Source organism: Triticum aestivum, chromosome 3B (assembly GCF_018294505.1).
Source record: "Triticum aestivum cultivar Chinese Spring chromosome 3B, IWGSC CS RefSeq v2.1, whole genome shotgun sequence".
Lineage (NCBI taxonomy): Eukaryota > Viridiplantae > Streptophyta > Magnoliopsida > Poales > Poaceae > Triticum > Triticum aestivum.
This window is the reverse complement of record NC_057801.1, coordinates 720,932,933-720,938,382: the sequence shown is the minus strand read 5'-3', so window position 1 is coordinate 720,938,382 and position 5,450 is coordinate 720,932,933.

The following is a 5,450-nucleotide window of genomic DNA, read 5'->3' as shown; positions in this document are numbered from 1 at the left end:
AAAGAACAATATGGCTATCACAAAGTAAAGTGCATAAGTAAAGAGCTCGGGTAAGAGATAACCGAGGCACGCGGAGACGATGATGTATCCCGAAGTTCACACCCTTGTGGATGCTAATCTCCGTTTGGAGTAGTGTGGAGGCACAATGCTCCCCAAGAAGCCACTAGGGCCACCGTAATCTCCTCACGCCCTCGCACAATGCAAGATGTCGTGATTCCAGTAAGGGACCCTTGAGGGCGGTCACCGAACCTATACAAATGGCGACCCTTGGGGGCGGTCACCGCACCCGTACACTTTGGCAACCCTTGGGGGCGGTCACCGGTACCCATAAAATTGCTTGGGGTGATCTCCACAACCTAATTGGAGACCCCGATGCTTGCCCAGAGCTTTACACCACAATGTTTGAGCTCCAAACAACTCCAACCATCTAGGGCACCAAGGCACCCAAGAGTAACAAGCTCTAGGGTGTCCAAACACCCAAGAGTAACAAGCTCAAGGGTACCAAGCACCCAAGAGTAATAAGCTTCTCAACTTGTAACTTCCACGTATCACGTGGAGATCTCAAACCGATGCACCAAATGCAATGGCAAGGGCACACGAAGTGCCCAAGTCCTTCTCTCTCAAATCCCACCGAAGAAACTAATGCTAGGGAGGAAAATGAGAGGAAGAACAAGAAGGAGAACACCAAGAACTCCAAGATCTAGATCCAAGGGGTTCCCCTCACATAGAGGGGAAAGTGATTGGTGGAAATGTGGAAATAGATCTCCTCTCTCGTTTCCCTCAAAACTAGCAAGAATCCATGGAGGGATTGAGAGTTAGCAAGCTCAAAGAAGGTCAACAATGGGGAAGAACTCGAGCTCAAAGGATAAGGTTGAATGGGAAAGAAGACCCCCTTTTATAGGAGCTCCCGAATCCAACCGTTATGTGCTCAGTCCGCGCACGAGCGGTACTACCGCTCAGGGGAGAGGTACTACTGCCTGTACGGTAGAACACAAAGACCAGAGCAAAACAGAGGGCGAGGCAGCGCCGAATGAGCGGCACTACCGCTGGAGCCAGCGGTACTACCGTTGGTCACAGCGGTACTGCCGCTTGGCCCAGCGGTACTAGGGGCGGTAGTAGCCACGGTACTACCGCACACGAGCGGTACTACCGCTCCTACTGCTGCTACTACTGTCGCTGAACCCGACACGAGAAAACCATGTCTCGAGTCGAGGCGGTACCAGCGCGGAACCGGAGCCGTACTACTGCTTATGGCCATGGGTTGTACTACTACTGTGGGACAGCAGTACTACCGCTTGTGGCGATATGCGGTACTGCCGCGCCGGTCCAGCGGTACTACTACAAGTGTCAACCATACGCCATTTCCGCGAGAACAAGAACACTCCAAGGAAAACCAGAACTGCCATAACTTCTGCAAATGAGCTCCGAATTGAGCAAACTCAAGCTTGTTGGATACAAGACAACGAGTAGCATCAAAACAGCGAAGGTATGCCTAACAAAAAGAGGAGAGAAACCTCCCACAGAGAAGAACCGGCAGAACCTCCAACATCAAAAACATCATAGAAGATGCATGTGAACTCCGTTTTCGATGAACTCGAGCTTGTCTTCAAGATGACCAAAAGCTCCAAAACTCACAAAGAGAACGAAACAAGAACCAAGAAAGATGATGCAAGGATGCAATGGTTTGAGCTCTCTACGAATGATACGATCAAGTTACTCAACGATAGTCCCCCTTGATAGAACGGCAACCGAACCTAAAACCCGGTCTCCCAACTACCATCATGAGACTGGTAAAAAGGAAAACCTATCAAGGGCAAACCTTTGCCTTGCACATGGTCCACTTGAGCTAGATGATGACGATCTTGACTCCCTCAAGTTGGACCACCTTTCTTGATTGCGTTGGCTCGATGAAGACTAGTTGATTGCTCCCCCATACTCCACTATGGGTGAGCCACTCTTCCGCACATCTTCATAAGTCCATTGTCACCACAATGGACGGCAAGCTTCAAGCATTTGATCTCTTCGTGATGCTTCACTTGAACTTGCACGCCACAACCTAACCCCACACAGAACTCTCACGAAGATCATGGGTTAGTACACAAAGCGTGATTGACAAAGCTTACCATACCATGGGATCGCTTGATCCCTCTCGGTACATCTTCTACGCTTTGTGTGATGATCAACTTGATTCAGTCTTGACTTAGTCTTGATCAACCTTGAATCTTTCCAACTCTCTTCATTTGGATGATGTCTTGAAGGTAAACATGAATGATCACACAATCTTCTTCTTGAAGACATGCTTGAAATAAGCTCAACACTCACATGACCAATCTTTGGATAATTCCTTAATAGCACCTTGGTCAACTCATAAACTCCTTGAAACCAACACATGGACTTCAAGAAAAGCCTATGGACAAAACCTTCAAATATAACTCAAGGCAACCATTAGTCCATAGAGATTGTCATCAATTACCAAAACCAAACATGGGGGCACCGCATGTTCTTTCACATACTTTAGTGAGAAACTTTCCGGAGCGCAACTCAATTATCCCATCTATGACAAAGAGTTATATGCTTTAGTGCGAGTTTTGCGTGAATAGGAACATTATCTTTGCCCTCATGAATTCATTATCCATACCGACCATGAAACTCTCAAGTATCTTAAGGGTCAAACTAAGTTGAACAAGTGTCATGCTAAGTGGAGTGAATTCATTGAGTCATTTCCTTATGTCATCAAGTACATCAAAGGTAAGGAAAATGTTGTGACGGATGCTCTTTCCCGCATATGCATGCTTGTCACTAAAATTGAATTGAATGCCATTGACTTCGAGCACATCAAAGACTTGTATGCGCATGATCCTACTTTTGCAATTCCTTATGCCAAGTGTTTGATGCATACATCTTGGGAACGATATTACATCAAGGATGATTATCTTATGAGAGCTAACAAACTTTGCATTCCCGAGTCTTCTCTTCGTTTGCTCCTTTTGCAAGAGGCTCATGGAGGCGGACTAATGGGACACTTTGGACGCGACAAGACATTCGCTACGCTCTCCAAGAACTATTTTTGGCCCAAGATGTTCTGCAATGTCTCACGCTTCACCAACTGATGCTCTACATGTCGCAAAGCTTAAGTCAAAAGCTCAATCCCATGGTCTTTACATGCCCCTTCCTATTTTGTATCAACCTTGGGAAGACATTAGCATGGACTTTGTACTTGGTTTGCCTAGAACTCAAAATGGAAAGGATTCCGTGTTTGTTGTTGTGGACCGATTCTCTAAGATGGCTCATTTTATCCCATGCAACAAGATAGACGATGCTTCACATATTGCAAATCTTTTTTGTAGGGAAATTTTGCGCCTCCATGGAGTGCCAAAGACGATTGTCTCAGACCGCGACGTCAAGTTCTTGAGTTACTTTTGGAAGACTCTATGCGACAAGCTCGGAATCAAGCTCTTGTTCTCGTCGGCATACCATCCTCAAACCGACGGCCAAACGGAGTGATGAACCGAACACTCTCCACTCTACTACGCATCTTGATCAAGAGGAACATCAAGGAGTGGGAGGAGTGCCTACCCATTGTCGAGTACGCCTATAACCGTGCAATACACTCCACAACCGGCAAGTCCCCCTTCGAGGTCATCTACGGTTTCAACCTATTGTCCCCATTGGACATTCTTCCTCTACCACTACAAGAGCGCATCAACATGGACGCGAGTGCCCGAGTGAACTTCCTCAAGAAGATGCATGAAGATACATGGCACACCATCGAGCGCCAAGTACAACGACTCACGACCAAGCTCAACATCAACAAGCAACCCATGATATTCAACATTGGAGATCTCGTGTGGCTACACCTTCGAAAGAAACGCTTCCCCAACAAACGCAAGTCCAAACTCCTACCACGAGCCGATGGACCCTTCAAGGTGCTTGAACGCTACAACAACAACGCCTACAAGATCGGCATCCCACGCGACAAGTACCCCGTGAGCAACATCTTCAACGTCAACGATCTCTCCCCGTACCATGGTGATGAGGATTTCGATCTGAGGTCGGATCTTTCCCAAAGGGGGGAGATGATGCGGAGCATCCAACGATCATCCCCATGGACGCATCTACATCTCCTACGACACCACTTGGACCAATGACAAGGGCTCGAGCCAAGGCTATCGAAGATAAGGTGAACTCGCTCCTCTCCGAACTACCACTTTCTACACATGAGACATGGCTACTACCTCAAGCAGAAACACTATGTGTGATCGGGTACTTGGGTGAAGGCCAAGGAGCAACTACATCCAATGGACAAGACGGCGAGGACACCGAGTATGAAGGACAAGAAGATGAGCTACGGAAGAAGCTCCAGCGAGCGGACGTCCGCCCAGGACCGGACGTCCGGCGCCTGACATTCCAGCCAGCTGACGTCCGACCAGGACCGAACGTCCGGCCCCTGAAGGCCCAGTCGACAAGTGCTACAGCAAGCGGACGACCGCCCCCCCCCTCCGGACGACCGACAACACTGCCTAGCGAGCGGACGACCGACCCACACCGGACGACTAGCAAGTCCACACCCGAAGCGTTTCAGCGGAAGACCAAACCAACCGGACGACTGGCGACCGGACAACCGGCCACCTGTGGACGTCCGGCACAATGTTCACAGAATGTAAAAAGCGGAAGTCCGAGCCCTACCGGACGTTCGGACCTCCGCGAGCGACCGGACGACCGGTAGAGACCGGACGTCCGCTGCTTGTGTGTGCGCAGCTTCGGGCCCAAAGCCCATGTACCCCTTCATTCCGCCCCCTTTTGCACTTAGACTATAAATAGACCTCCTCCTCCTAGTTAGGGTTAGCATTATGATAGCTCATATTAGAGATAGGGTTTTGCTCATCCACTTGGTTACTTCTCCATCGGAGCCGAGCGCCTCTTCGGAGAAGATCCCCCAAGCGGATTCAAGACCCCATCACGGGAAGACCTCAAGACCTCCTCATGAAGAAGACCTTTCTATCGTCCCTTGTTGACTTTGAATCGTGTATCACTCTTTGTGTTTCGAGGATCTAGCATATGTGTGACCGAATCTTGTTGGTTGAGTGATTTCTCTTGTGTTTCCCCTCATGTTCCCTTCGTTTTTCCCTCGTGTTCTTTGTGTTCTTCGTAGGATCCCCTCCAATCGTGAAAGATCGGGCACCTAGGGGTCTACCCTACATCAAGAAGGGTACAAACCTTGTTAACATCAATCATGGGGTTGATTTGTGTTTTTATTTTTTTACCATAGTTTCAAAATGATGTAACCTTTAAACTGTGGCCTTTTAAGATGCTTAGACCATCTTTTAGTCATAGCAGCCATTTTATTTACTACGTACCAAATAAAATGCCTTCTTGGTTTGAAGCCAAATTTCAGCAACTCTAAAAAATTGTCAGTTGATTGCTTAGGCTCCAATTTTTAGCAATTCTTC